Genomic DNA, 16134 nt, shown 5'->3' on the forward strand with positions numbered 1-16134 from the left:
AGATGGTGACACGTGTACAGCTAGATGCGAGCCACGTGTCCAGATGCGTAACTGTCTGGAGAGAGAAAGTGCCCAGGTATATAAGAGATTCTAACGAACTTCTGAGGTACGCACGTTCAGTTTACTTCTTTACGCTTGCGAGTTTTGAGTACGCTGAGAGAGAACTTTTTCGTGGTTCCTTAGAGTTCTTGAGTTTTCTCTTAGTATTTGGTGGTTCAGTCGCTGACTTGGGCGTCGGAGCGTGATCGGCCGCAGCGGCGCCGTTCTGTCTTTGCAGGTTCTTGAGGTGAATCACGGCGAAGGACGGAGGCTAACACGGTGCAGAAGTCGATCCAGGTTTGACGAGGCAAGGCTCCAGCGTCTTGGTCAACAGGCAGGATCAATGTTTATCTAAGTCCCCTAATTGAAGATTTGAAGTTAATATGGGACCAGGGTGTTGAAGTATTTGACGGATTTGCTAATGAAACTTTCAAGCTTCATGCCATGTTATTTTGCACCATCAATGACTTTCCGGCATATGGTAACTTATCAGGTTATAGTGTTAAGGGTCACAAAGCGTGTCCAATATGCGAAGAAGACACTGCTTCTCAACAATTGAAACATGGAAGGAAAACAGTATATCTTCGGCATCGGAGGTTTCTTAGAAGTCATCATCCTTACCAGAGGTTGAAAAAAGCCTTTAGTGGACACCAAGAGGATAGTTGTCCACCAACTCCATTAACTGGTGTTGAGGTTTACGAAAAGGTAAATAACATAGACCACACCTTCGGTAAGTAAAAAAAAAACTCATCTGTGACAAATATTTGGAAGAAGAAATCAATCTTCTTTGATCTTCCGTACTGGTCGAGGTTAGAAGTCAGACATTGTATAGATGTAATGCATGTTGAGAAGAATGTGTGTGATAGCTTAATTGGTACACTTCTTAACATTAACGGGAAGACGAAGGATGGTCTAAATGCTCATTTAGATTTGATTGAGATGAACATACGCGACGAGTTGGCACCCATAGAAATGGGTAAGCGTACATATTTGCCCCCAGCCTGTTACACAATGTTAAAAGATGAAAATATTAGTTTTTGTCAATGTCTTAAAGGTGTGAAAGTGCCACAAGGACATTCCTCAAATGTGAAGAGCCTAGTGTCAATGCAAGATTTGAAGTTAATTGGGTTGAAGTCTCATGATTGTCACATCTTGATGCAACAGTTGTTGCCGGTAGCTATCCGTGAGATCTTACCAAAAAATGTTCGACATACCATAACCCGTTTGTGCTCATTCTTCTCTTCCATCTGTTGTAAAGTCATTGATCCCTCAAAACTAGATGAACTTCAAAATAAAATTGTTGTTATCTTGTGTGAATTGGAGATGTTTTTTCCTCCGTCTTTTTTTGACATCATGGTTCATCTAGTTGTGCATCTGGTAAGAGAGGTTAGATTGTGTGGACCAGTGTACTTAAGATGGATGTATCCTGTTGAGCGGTATATGAAAATTTTGAAAGGTTATGTGAAAAATCATTATCGTGCAGAGGCTTCAATGATTGAAAGGTACATAGTTGAAGAAAGTATTGAATTTTGTTCAAAGTACATGACAAAAGAAAATCCAATAGCTGTTCCAGCTAATTCATGGCACCACAGGCGTTCTACAAGTAAATGTTTACGTGGTGTGAATATTGTAAGCAAATCTCGATCAGAAGTCTTGCAAGCACATTTGTACATATTGAATAACACAGATGAAGTTGTACCTTACATAGAAGCTCATAAAGCCATTGTGAAGGCAAATAACCCAAGACAAGTAGAGAAATGGGTCTTGATGGAACATAATAGAACTTTCATGCCTTGGTTTAAAGACGAGGTGCTCAAGGATTCAACGGCATCAGAGACCTTGACCTGGTTGGCTGCTGGATTGAAGTTTGATGTCATGTCATGTACAGCGTACGAAGTGAATAATTGTATATTTTACACGAAGTCCATGGATGAAAAGAGTACAGTTCAAAATTCAGGTGTTACTCTTGAAGCCGAGTCAATGCAGTTTTTGACTTCGTAAGATACAAATCCAGTACTTGGATCAATGGCATACTATGGGTTTATAGAAGAGATATGGGAGATTGACTACACTAAGTTTTCCGTTCTAGTTTTCTAGTGTAAATGGGTTGACAATAAAAGTGGGGTTAAAATTGATGATTCAGGATTTGTACCGCCCTGGTGGTCGGGTGCGATGACGTGGCATCCTGCTACAGTATAGGCGTGTTGACAAGGCGCCAGGTTGACAGTTGGGAAGGAAGTCGGGAGGCACGTGTAGTCGCCGATAGTTAAGTTGGCGTGTTCCGATCTCCAGCTTACCAGAATAGGCGATCGCCAGGTTGGGGAAGAAGTCTCCAGATGCAGACTCAGGCGACCAGGCAGTCGGAGATCGCCAGAACAAGCACATCGCCGAAGATAAAGGAGAAGCAGATTATGAAGGCGGCCGGCGAGACCACAGGGAAGGTGTATGAAGGCCCTACCTCGCCAGTTTCAGTAGAGATCGCACTCCTGAGTTAGCTATGCACTGGGCAGTACCATGCATAGGTAACTTAGCCAAAATGAGAGTAGAAGCAGCGCCAAGTCAAGGAGCCTCCAGATGATGGCACGTGTACAGTTGGATACGAGCCACGTGTCCAAGTCTGTAACTGCCAGGAGAGAGAAAACCACCAGGTATATAAGAGTTCCTAACAGATTTTCTAAGGTACGCACGTTCAGTTCATACACTTTACGCTTGCGAGTGACAGAGCTGTTTGTGAGAGAGATTTGCACGGTTCCAGTTCTTAGTATTTGGTGATACCGTCACTGACTTGAGCGTCGGAGTGCGATCGGCCGCAGCGACGCCGTGTCGTTTCTTTGCAGGTTCTTGAGATAGATCCAGAGGAGGAACGGAGGTGAGAAGCGGCGCGCACGTCGATCCTTTGACGAAGCATTCTCCAGCGCTCCGGTCAACAGGCAGGATCATCAGGCGCCCACCGTGGGGCCGTGTAAAACGCGCTCCCATCCACAGCGTGAGTTTGTGAAAGTTTTCGAAGTTTTCTGCGCGGTTGTGTGCTGGTGCAACCGTCGTTCTTGGTTTCTTTGAGTTTCGTTCGGTGAAGTTTGTGTTTTAAACCGTTCGTTTGGCTTTTCGATCGGTGGATTCGAGTTCTTTCGTTTGGTTGTTTGGTTCGCGGGGAAACGGTGGTTTTTGGTGAAGCTGCGATCTTCTTCGAAGGTTTGCGGTGTTCTTGAAGTTCTTGCGCAGTTTCTTGAGTTTTCTCCGGTTGATCGCTGATTCGATCGTGGTTGAGGTGTTATTTGCTGTATTTCTGTGGTTCGCTGAAGTTAATGAGAAAGATGAGAAGCAATCGTTCCAGTCCCGTGGCTCCCGTCGCAGCTGAAGGCGACGCCGCCATGACCATGGCGCAAATGGCAGAAATGATGCGCTCGTTGCAGGCCACTGTAGAAGCCTCGCGCGTCGAGCAGGCAAGGATACACGAAGACCTGGTCGCCTCTCGCGCCAGGAACGAGGAGCTCAGCAAGGTAGCTGAAGAGCTGCGTCGAGCTCTTCAGGAGCAGCAGGTTCGTTCTTCTGCTGAAGAGGTGGCACCGTCGACGCCGCCACGTGTTTTCCCAATGCCTTTCATTCAGGCGATTACCGACACGCCAATTCCCACGAGCGTGGTTCCGGTTAAAGCTGTTTTTACTGGCGTGGAGGATCCAGAGGCTCATCTGACCACGTTCCACACACAGATGATGCTGTCAGGAGGGTCGGACGCCGTCTACTGTAAGATGTTCGTGAGCACGCTCCAGGGAACGGCGATGGAGTGGTTTGTGAGCCTGCCTAATGGCCACATAACTAATTTTCAACAATTCTCGAAAATCTTTGTCGAGCAGTATATTGTGAACAAGGCACCGCCCAGGGTGTCCTATGATTTGTTTGATATAAGGCAGTACCATGGGGAGTCCCTCAGAGACTACCTCAATCGCTTCGGAGCGCAGATGGTCAGATCGCCGGCCAAGGATGAAGAGATGCTGGTCTATGCCTTCAAGAAGGGTGTGCAGCCAGGGCCATTCTGCGAAGCCTTGATCAGGGCTCATCCAGCGACGTTTGCTGAAGTCAGGCGACTTGCAGTGGCTCACATCGCCGACGAAAGTGAAGTCGCCGAGAAGAGAGGCAGCGTGGCTCCCGCCAGGCCACGCGCCCAGACCAGGATCCAGCCACAGAGGGTGCTGGAAACGGCAGCGGCGGCCAGAAAGGACCAAAGGACTCGCTATCCTTACGATAGGAGAAATAAGGGAAGAAGCCAAGCGCGTCAACCGCCAGCACGCCAACAACCAGCACGCCGGGAATACAATCGCCCGCCTAAGCACAAATTCGTCATGGGACTAGTGGACCTGATCGCTATCCCTAACATATCTGCTAGGTTGAAGGCGCCCGAGAAGGTGGGCGACAAGGTGCTGGGGTCAAAGCCGGACGTTTGGTGCGAGTTTCACCAGTGCTTTGGCCACAACCTGGACTCGTGTTTGTCTTTAGGATACCAGCTCGACGATCTGGTTAAGAGCGGGTTCCTAAACGACTATCTGCTGGACAGAAGGACCGGAGGAGCGTCGAGTTCCCAGCCGCCAGGTGGAGAAGCCCAGCAACACGAGATGCCTATCCATGGGGAGATCCACACCATTGCAGGGGGTTTCTCAGGTGGTGGATGCACCGCATCGCAGAGGAAAAAGTACGCGCGATCGGTGATGTCAGTGGACATGTTTGAAGATCACTCGCCGGAAGTGGACATTACGTTCACCAAGCAGGATCTACGGGACGTTGTGCCTCATGACAACGATCCCATTGTTATTTCGTTGATCACGGCGGGGAGGAAGGTCCACCGAGTTCTGGTGGACCAAGGAAGTTCGGCAGACGTGATGTTCTGGCCGACTTTCACGCAGCTGGAATTGCCCCTTGACCAGCTAAGGCCCTATGGAGGGTGCTTGTATGGGTTCGCTGGCGACCAGGTGGAGGTCAGGGGGTACATTGAGCTGAGAACCACGTTTACCGATGAGGCTGGGTCGAGGACGGAGAAAATCAAGTACCTCATCGTAAACGCCCCTTCAGCATATAACATCCTGCTGGGAAGGCCCACTCTTAACAGGATAGGCGCAATTCCATCGACTCGGCACATGAAGGTGAAGCTGCCGTCCATGGAAGGGGTTGTGATCACGATAAAGTCTGATCAGAAGGAAGCGAAAAAGTGCTATGAAAATAGCCTGAAAAATAAAAGATCAGTGAGCTATGTTACAACCACCCCGCCTCCCGGTGTGAAGCCAAGACCGCCGGTGATAGAGGAGGCCGCTGGAAGGGATGTAGAGATGGTAGATGTTGAGCTGGGGGAGAGGAATGCTGGCCTGGAGGAAGAAGAGGCGCGGAATCGCCCGGAGGAAGCAAGGGAACTGGGAATCGCCAAGGCGGTGATCGCCAGAGAATCCAGGCCCAAACCCGTCGAGCAGTGGCTCGAGAAGGAGATCGGGGGGAAAGTTTTCAAGCTCGGAAGATCTCTGGAGGTCGATCTCCAGGACCAGATCGCCAAGGTGATTGAACGGCATCTGGACGCGTTCGCCTGGTCTGCCTCGGACATGCCCGGGATCGATCCCGACTTTTTGTGCCATCATCTGGCGATGGACAACATGGTGAGGCCGGTTCGCCAAAGAAGGAGGAAATTTAATGAAGAGAGGAGGCAGGCGATCAAGGACGAGACCCAGAAACTCCTCGCTGCAGGCCACATCAGGGAAGTCCAGTACCCTGAATGGTTGGCGAACGTCGTACTGGTGAAGAAGAGCAACGGGAAATGGCGCATGTGCGTCGATTACACCGATCTGAATAAGGCTTGCCCAAAGGATTCGTATCCTTTGCCAAGCATTGATGCCCTGGTTGATAGTGCTGCAGGGTGCAAGCTGCTGAGTTTCCTGGATGCCTTCTCAGGCTATAATCAGATCAAGATGCATCCCATGGATGAAGAGAAAACAGCCTTCATGACGGAGAGGTCGTGCTACTGCTATAAGGTGATGCCGTTTGGGCTGAAGAACGCGGGGGCCACGTACCAGAGGCTGATGGACCGAGTACTTGCACCAATGCTGGGAAGGAACGTGCAAGCTTACGTCGATGACATGGTCGTGACCTCGCAGGAGAAAAGTAAGCACGTTGCAGACTTGGAAGAATTGTTCAAGACGATCGCCAAGTTCAAGTTGAAGCTCAACCCGGAGAAATGCATTTTCGGCGTGGAGGCTGGAAAATTTTTGGGTTTTCTCTTGACTGAAAGAGGAATAGAAGCCAACTCGGACAAGTGTGCCGCCATTTTGGCGATGAGAAGCCCGGCTACAGTGAAAGAGGTCCAGCAGCTGACAGGTCGGATGGCAGCCCTATCTCGCTTCGTGTCAGCGAGCGGAGAAAAGGGACATCCCTATTTCCAATGTCTGCGGCGCAATAACAAGTTCGCTTAGACGAAAGAATGCGAAGAAGCTTTCGTCAAGCTGAAGGAATATCTGGCGAGCCCGCCGGTTCTGTGCAAACCACTGGCGGGAATCCCTCTCAGATTGTATTTTGCTGTGACTGATAGGGCGGTGAGTGCGGTGCTCGCCCAGGACCAAGATCAGGCTCAGAAGCCTATCTATTTTGTGAGCAAGGTGTTGCAGGGCCCAGAAACGAGATATCAGGCCCTGGAGAAGGCTGCGCTGGCTGTGGTGTTTTCGGCGAGGAGGTTGCGCCACTACTTCCACAGCTTCACAATACTGGTGATGACTGACCTGCCCATCCAGAAGGTCTTAAAGAAACCTGACGTTGCAGGAAGAATGGTGAAGTGGGCAGTGGAGTTGTCAGAATTTGACATTAAATATGAGCCCCGAGGCCCGATCAAGGGGCAAATCTTTGCAGATTTCGTAGTCGAGCTCTCATCGGAGGCGACGCGGGTGGAAGGAGATGACTTCCGTTGGGTACTCTCGGTGGATGGATCATCGAACCAGCAGGGTAGCGGTGCTGGAGTAATATTGGAAGGACCCAACGGCGTGCTGATCGAACAATCGTTGAGATTCGCCTTCAAAGCCAGCAACAATCAAGCAGAGTATGAGGCGCTGATCGCCGGGATTCTGCTGGCCAAGGAAATGGGAGCCAGGGTGCTGATGGCCAAGAGTGACTCGCTGCTAGTCACAGGTGATGGAGGAGGGCCAAGCACACCTACCCAAGGAGAGCGTCTAGACCAAGACCAAGACCAAGGAGAGCGTCTAGGACGTGAAAGTAAGCATCTAGGACGTGAAGGTGAGCGTCTAGACCGTGAAGGAGGGAGGCTATCCATGGAGCTAAACCGTCTAGGACCCCTTACAAGATCAATGGCCAAACATATTCAAACACAAGCAAATGAGGCCACGGATGGAAGAGAGAAGGCTTTGTATATGTTTGCATAAAGGCCCATTGGGGGTACTTAGTAGATAGGATAGTGTAGGAAGCATTTTTGATGGAAACCTTCTAGAATCTAGGGTAATGTATGGCCGGTCATTGCACCTTAGATTTAGATTTAATTTTTGGTTTTATTTTCTTTAGAAAGGTGGCTTAACATTTACGTCCACATAGCCTATAAATAGGGAGGCTATCTCATTGTATTTGACCAGTTTATTTGAGTATTGTTATGCTGCCCATTTTGTGCACTAGCTTTACTTCTCCTAGAAATCTAGGCTATAAACTTCACTCCCTTCACCTTTCTTCATAGAGCTGGCCGAACCTCTCTAATCCCTACTCATCATGCACCTTCAAAGCCATCACAACTCCTAGGAGGGCTTTGTTCACTCACCCATTGCTTCCGCCCCATTTTTCACTACTTTGATTCAAGAAGAACACATGAAATGCCATCATTTGGTATCAGAGCTATTGGTTCTTCAAGATGAGTAGCTTGTCTTTTTAATTTCAGTTCTTCTTTATTTTCATCTTTGTCATTTCAATTCCTTACTTGTCTTGCTGTTTTTATATTTTAATTTGTTCTTGGTGTGCTTTGTGGAAGATCCAACCCAAGCACTCTTGTTCATTTGATCTTGAACAAGTTCTTGTGCAATTTGTGATAGGATTCCATACACCTTGGTGTTGCTATTTTTGTTTTGGTCTTTGAGTCTTTATTGCTTTCATTATTTTGCTTCATATTATGCTTTGAGTCTTTAATTTTCTGAATCTATACATGTTTTGTCAAGTCATGTTCATTCATATTGTCATCAATTCTTAGTAGTCCTATTTTTTGGCTTGATTGTTTCTTGTTTTGGGTCTCTTTATATTGCTTTAATCTGCTGTTATTTTGATCCTTTGGTGCTTTTTATTTTTAGTTTGAGTTCATAATTGTGTCTTAGTTCATACACAATTTCCTTTCTCACATTTCCATTGTGTTAATTTTGGTTATCTTGCTGTTTTCTTCCAGTTTTCCAGATTTCCCCTGTAACACCTCTCTGTTCTGGGCTGTTTTGTTTAACAAATTTTTTTCCACGCATAGGAAAATTCTGAATTTCTGGAAAATGCAAGTTTAAGGTGTTATAGAAAAGACAAAAAAAGAATGAGGTCAAAAGGAGCAACAGAAAAAAAATGATAAATCTCACAAAATCAGAGTGCAAATCTTGAGCGTTACAGCTGGCCTAACTGCACACCAAATTTGAAAAAATTATTAAAAAAAAATGGTGCATGCGTTTTAGGTGATTCCAAAGCCAAAATTTAGCTAAGATCCTGAATTTTCTTGTATCCAAATTTCAGAAACAAATTTTACAATTACAGCTCAGCATAAATCGGGGAACAAAACTGTTTTCTGGCCCACAACATTTTCCAGTGGTGCTGTTTTTTTTATTTGGTCATCTAAATCTAGTGCTTTTCTTTAGGAATTCCTTTTGTGTGCCAACTTTTATTGAGTACCTTTAATTGTTTGCTTTAATTTCTTGAATCTCTTTCTAAGTTGTCATATTATAAATCCTTTTGGTGGTACTGTTTTCTTTCAATTAAATTTGTTTCTTGCTTTTGTTTCTTGACCTCTCTTTTGTGGGTGCTGGAATTTAATTCTCTCTTGGTGCTTATGTGCATGGAAATTGACTTGGTTTAAAGGTTAAGCCTTTGTGAATAGGTGCTGGAAATTGGAGAATTAAAGCCAACTTTCTAAGGAGGAGTCAAGCTAAGGCCAAAACAAGCTTCTTGAAACAAACACTACAAACACCTAGAAGATCAACAATCAAGACAACAAAGAAAGTGCACTAACCAAAAAGAGGAACAACAAAGGGGGTTTTCTTATCTCCTTTACAACTTGGTTTATTGTTAATTACCTCTTTTAAATTACGTTTTAGACGGTGAGTGTGTCTTCAAGGGCTCAAAGTGTCCAAGAAGCCTCACCTAGGGCCGAATAGCATAGTAATTTTGCTTAGTAATTTGTTGCTTGTTTGAACTTGTTTCTTTGTTTCGGTAGAAACGTTTTGCATGCTTAGTTTTGTTTAACTTTGTGCTATACCGACTAGTTTTGCTGCATATCTAGCTTACATAGTTTTCTTGCTTTTTGATTTCTCAACTTCTTGTGTTCTAAGTGTTCTACTAAGAGAAAATTTTGTGTGAAGTCATTGGAGGAAAAGTTTTTGGCAAGGAAAAGGCTTGGTACTTAAGTAGTCCATTGTGACTCACCTCCCTTACCTGGAAAACTCCCTTCTCTAACTTTCCTAAACTTTCTCCAAGTAAAACACCTATATACACAAAGTTTTAGCCATGTCTTCTTCTTCTCACTCTCCAAAGTCTATAGAAAGTGAAGTAAAATCTTTGAAAACTCTTTTAAAAGAAGTATCCCAAGCGGTACAATTGATCTCTTTTAGACAATTGGAGAATGAGAACAAAATCAATGAGTTGGCTAAAGCTCAAGAAGAGAAGTCCCAAAAATCACAAAAATCAAAAAAAACTCATGCATCACATTCTCAAAGTATTGAGTCTCTAGGGGAGGGAAGCCGTAGAATCAATGATTATTACCAACCACCCCCTAGAAGAACTAGGCAAAGGGAGCAAGAGGTGCCAAGGGAAACAAGAGTAGACCTACCTCATTTCCATGGGAAGGAAAATGTAGAAGTATATCTAGATTGGGAGATGAAGGTAGAGCAACTTTTTGCTTGCCATAGGGTAAGTGAGGAACGAAAAGTACCCTTAGCCACCCTTAGTTTCCAAGGGAATGCCATGTATTGGTGGACCTCTCTCGAAAGAGATAGACGTCTTCATAGGGAACCTTCCATTACATATTGGAATGACCTTAGGGGAGCCCTAAGACGTCGACATATACCCTCTTACTACCATAGGGAGTTGATGGACAAGCTCCAAAGACTCCAACAAAGAAATATGAGCGTAGAGGAGTATAGACAAAAGATGGAGCTCTATATGATGAGAGCCTCTATTAGAGAGGAAGAGGAAACCACCATTGCTAGGTTCCTTAGTGGCCTATCACTTGAGATAAGAGATAGAGTAGAGCTCTTACCTTATCAAGACTTAAATGATTTGGTTCAACTTTGCATTAAAGTTGAGCAACAAAACTTGCGCAAAACATCAAGTCAAAAGGTGAGCCCCTATTCTAGCTTTTATCCCAAGAAAGAGTTTAGAAGGGAGGGTAGTACATCCAAGGAAAAACCAAAAGAGCCTACCAAGCCCTTCACCAAAGAAACCTCAACCCCACCCATCCGAGCTAGAGATGTCAAGTGTTTTAAGTGCTATGGTAGGGGGCATGTGCAAGCACAATGTCCAAACCAAAGGACTTTGTTTTTAAAAGGTGTAGACGAGTACACTAGTGGCGAGGATGAGCCTAGTGAGAAAGAGGAAGGGGGAGAGGATGAGAGGGTAGCTCCACTAGAGGGAGAATTGCTTATGATTAGGAGAACCCTCAACAATCACCCTAGCACATCCATGGAAACACAAAGGGAGAACATCTTTCATACAAGATGCAATGTTTTAGAAAATATATGTTCTCTCATTGTGGATAGTGGATCTAGTTGTAATTGTTGTAGTGCTAGGATGGTTGAAAAGCTTAAGCTACAAGTAGTTCCTCACCCAAAACCTTACAAACTTCAATGGCTTAATGAGAATGGGGAACCACATGTAGACAAGCAAGTGGAAATCAAGTTTTCCATAGGGAACTACAAAGACAAAGTTTTATGTGATGTAGTGCCTATGGAAGCTTGCCATATCTTATTAGGGAGGCCATGGCAATTTGACAAGAAAACCTTGCATGATGGTCTCACTAACGAGATTTCCTTCACCCATAAATATAAGAAGTTTGTACTTAGTCCTTTACCACATTCTCAAGTGGTGAAAGACCAAATACAAATGAAACAAAAGAGGGATGAGGAAAACAAAAAAAAAAAAGAGCTAGAAAAAGAGAAAATCCTTAGGGATAGAAAGGCGTGGGAGAAGAGTGTTCCTTCCCACAAGGTTGGTCAACAAGAAAAACCTCTTGAAAATGTTTTTGAAAACTTGCTTCTTGTTGAACAACCAAGCCTTATCTTTTGTAAAGGAGCACTTACATGCACTGCCACAAGTAGTGAACTCATGGTTTTACCTCCTCAAGTAGAAAACCTTTTGAGTGAATTTGAAGATCTATTCTCCCAAGAAGGACCCATTGGGCTTCCTCCTCTTAGGGGGATAGAACATCAAATTGACTTTATACCGGGGGCAAGCCTACCAAATAGGCCTGCTTATAGAACCAACCCCGAGGAAACAAAGGAGATAGAATCACAAGTTCAAGACTTGTTGGAGAAGGGTTGGGTTCAAAAGAGCCTAAGCCCTTGTGCTGTACCTGTCTTGTTGGTGCCAAAAAAAGATGGAAAATGGCGTATGTGTTGTGATTGTAGAGCAATCAACAACATCACCATCAAGTATAGGCATCCAATCCCAAGGCTTGATGATATGCTTGATGAATTGCATGGGTCAACTCTATTCTCTAAAATTGACCTTAAAAGTGGTTATCACCAAATTCGAATCAAGGAGGGTGATGAGTGGAAAACCGCTTTTAAGACCAAATTTGGACTATACGAGTGGTTGGTGATGCCCTTTGGGCTTACTAATGCTCCAAGCACATTCATGAGGCTTATGAATCACACCTTGAGGGATTGTATAGGTAAATATGTAGTAGTTTACTTTGATGATATCTTAGTCTATAGTAAAAGCCTAGAAGACCATCTAAGTCACCTTAGGGAAGTTCTTCTAGTTCTTAGGAAAAATAGTCTTTTTGCCAATAGGGATAAGTGTACCTTTTGTGTAGATAGTGTAGTTTTCTTAGGTTTCATAGTTAACAAAAAGGGGGTGCATGTAGATCCCGAGAAAATCAAAGCCATCCGCGAGTGGCCAACTCCACAAAATGTAAGTGATGTAAGAAGTTTTCATGGGTTAGCTAGCTTCTATAGAAGGTTTGTCCCTAATTTTTCTAGTCTAGCTTCTCCTTTGAATGAACTTGTGAAAAAAGATGTTGCATTTTGTTGGAATGAAAAGCATGAGCAAGCCTTTCAAAGGCTCAAAGCTCAACTCACCAATGCACCCATTCTATCTCTTCCAAATTTTTCCAAAACTTTTGAGATAGAGTGTGATGCATCGGGGGTAGGCATAGGTGCGGTTTTGTTGCAAGGTGGACACCCCATTGCTTATTTTAGTGAAAAACTCCATGGTGCCACCCTCAACTACCCCACCTATGACAAAGAGCTCTATGCTCTTGTGCGAGCCCTAAAGACTTGGGAACACTACCTTGTGTCCAAAGAATTTGTTATCCATAGTGATCACGAGTCTTTAAAATATTTAAAGGGCCAACACAAGCTCAACAAGAGACATGCTAAATGGATGGAATTTCTTGAACAATTTCCTTATGTAATCAAATACAAGAAAGGAAGCACCAATATAGTGGCCGATGCTCTTTCAAGACGGCACACTCTCTTTTCAAAACTAGGTGCCCAAATTCTTGGATTTGACCACATAAGAGAACTTTACCAAGAAGATCAGGAACTCTCATCCATCTATGCCCAATGTCTACATAGAGCGCAAGGAGGAAATCTTTTTAAAGAAGGAAAACTTTGCATTCCCCAAGGAACACATAGAAAACTCCTTGTCAAAGAATCACATGAAGGGGGACTCATGGGCCATTTTGGAGTTGATAAAACTCTAGATCTTTTAAAAGCAAAATTTTGTTGGCCACACATGAGGAAAGATGTCCAACGACATTGTTCTAGATGTATCTCATGTTTAAAAGCAAAGTCTAGAACAATGCCGCATGGACTCTACACCCCTTTGCCGATTGCAAATGCTCCTTGGGAAGACATTAGCATGGATTTCATTTTAGGACTTCCTAGGACTGCAAGAGGCCATGACTCTATCTTTGTGGTAGTGGACCGTTTTAGCAAAATGTCCCACTTTATTCCATGCCACAAAGTAGATGATGCTCAAAATATTTCTAAACTCTTCTTTAGAGAAGTGGTGAGACTCCATGGTCTCCCTAGAAGTATAGTGTCCGATCGAGATCCCAAGTTTATAAGCCACTTTTGGAAAACTCTTTGGGGTAAACTTGGAACAAGACTACAATTTTCAACTTCTTGTCATCCTCAAACGGATGGTCAAACCGAAGTAGTCAATAGATCTCTTGGAACTATGCTTAGGGCTATCATGAAGGGAAGCCACAAATCTTGGGATGAGTACCTTCCCCACATTGAATTTGCTTACAATAGAGTAGTTCACAAGACTACTAATGCTTCTCCTTTTGAGGTAGTATATGGTTTTAACCCTCTCACGCCCATGGATTTGATACCCCTTCCTAATCCACAAGATTTTGTGCATAAGGAAGGAGTGCTCAAAGCTGATTTTATCAAGAAAATGCATGAGAAGATTAAAATTCAAATACAACAACAAAGGGAAGAGAGAAATAATTTTTGAGGAAGGAGACTTAGTTTGGCTTCACCTTCGCAAAGATAGATTTCCAACTCAAAGGAAGTCCAAACTAAGTCCCCGAGGTGATGGACCTTTCCAAGTTCTCAAGCGAGTCAACAACAATGCTTATAAGTTGGACCTACCTCTTGCATATGGAGTACATGACACTTTTAATGTAATTGATCTTTCTCCATTTGTAGGTACCAATGACGATGACGAGCTGGATTTGAGGACAAATCCTTTCCAAGGGGGAGGGGATGATGGAGGAGGGCCAAGCACACCTACCCAAGGAGAGCGTCTAGACCAAGACCAAGACCAAGGAGAGCGTCTAGGACGTGAAAGTAAGCGTCTAGGACGTGAAGGTGAGCGTCTAGACCGTGAAGGAGGGAGGCTATCCATGGAGCTAAACCGTCTAGGACCCCTTACAAGATCAATGGCCAAACATATTCAAACACAAGCAAATGAGGCCACGGATGGAAGAGAGAAGGCTTTGTATATGTTTGCATAAAGGCCCATTGGGGGTACTTAGTAGATAGGATAGTGTAGGAAGCATTTTTGATGGAAACCTTCTAGAATCTAGGGTAATGTATGGCCGGTCATTGCACCTTAGATTTAGATTTAATTTTTGGTTTTATTTTCTTTAGAAAGGTGGCTTAACATTTACGTCCACATAGCCTATAAATAGGGAGGCTATCTCATTGTATTTGACAAGTTTATTTGAGTATTGTTATGCTGCCCATTTTGTGCACTAGCTTTACTTCTCCTAGAAATCTAGGCTATAAACTTCACTCCCTTCACCTTTCTTCATAAAGCTGGCCGAACCTCTCTAATCCCTACTCATCATGCACCTTCAAAGCCATCACAACTCCTAGGAGGGCTTTGTTCACTCACCCATTGCTTCCGCCCCATTTTTCACTACTTTGATTCAAGAAGAACACATGAAATGCCATCAACAGGGCAAGTAACAGGCGAGTTCCAGGCTAAAGATCCACAAATGGCGGCTTACTTGGCGTATGTGCAGGAGTTGAAGAGTTCCTTTGCCTCTTTTGAAGTGGTCCATGTGCCCCGAGAACAGAATGCCCGAGCTGACTTGCTTGCTAAGCTCGCCAGTTCAGGCAAGGGGGGTAGGCAAAGGACGGTGATTCAAGAAACTCTAAAGACGCCGAGGGCATTTGTAGCAGATCACCTGGTCCTTCAGATAAGCAAGTCGACGGAGAGAGCAGCGAGAAGCCATAAGTCTTTGACGCAAGAAACTCTGAGATCGCCGAGAGTTAGAGCAGGTCGAGGAGAGAAGGTGGACGTGATGCAGGTCTGTGCCACCCATGAGCCAGACACTTGGATAACGCAGTACAAGCGGTGCTTGGCAGATGGTCTCCTCCCGCTGGATCCAGCAGAAGCTAGGAAGGTAAAGAAAAATTCCAGCAAGTATACACTGATTGATGGCGATCTATACAGGTTTGGGTTCACTCACCCACTCCTGGAATGTATACACGGCGAGAAGTGCACGAGAATTATGGCAGAGCTCCACGAAGGAATATGTGGAAGTCACGTCGGGGGTCGAGCTCTAGCCGCGAGGACTCTCCGTGCGGGCTACTATTGGCCATCCATGAGAGAAGATTGCAAGAGGTATGCCCAATGCTGCAAACAGTGCCAGCAGCACGCCGATTGGCATAAGGCACCTCCCGAGGAGTTGAAGTCGATCTATAGCCCTTGGCCGTTTCATACTTGGGGGATCGACATCCTGGGACCTTTTCCACTGGCGATCAGGCAGATGAAGTACTTGGTAGTGGCGATTGAGTACTTCACCAAATGGATTGAAGCAGAACCAGTGGCCCAGATCACCGCACACAAGATCGAAGGCTTTGTATGGAAGAACATCGTGTGCCGGTTTGGAGTGCCTAAGCGCCTGGTGTCAGATAATGGGACTCAGTTTGCAAGCCACCTGTTGAAAAAGCTTTGTGAAGGGGTTGGAATTCAGCAAGTATTTGCATCCGTCGAGCACCCTCAGACGAATGGCCAGGTGGAGTCAGCTAATCGGGTGTTGCTGAGAGGTTTGAAGAGAAGGCTCGAGAAAGCCAAGGGAAGTTGGGCTGAGGAGGTACCCCGTATAGTTTGGGCGTACCACACCACCGAGCAGTCAGGAACCCATGAGACCCCGTTTAGCTTGGTCTATGGGTGTGATGCCATGATTCCAGTCGAAATCCATGAGAG

Source organism: Phaseolus vulgaris, chromosome 3 (assembly GCF_051622355.1).
Source record: "Phaseolus vulgaris cultivar YP4 chromosome 3, ASM5162235v1, whole genome shotgun sequence".
Classification (NCBI taxonomy): Eukaryota; Viridiplantae; Streptophyta; class Magnoliopsida; order Fabales; family Fabaceae; genus Phaseolus; species Phaseolus vulgaris.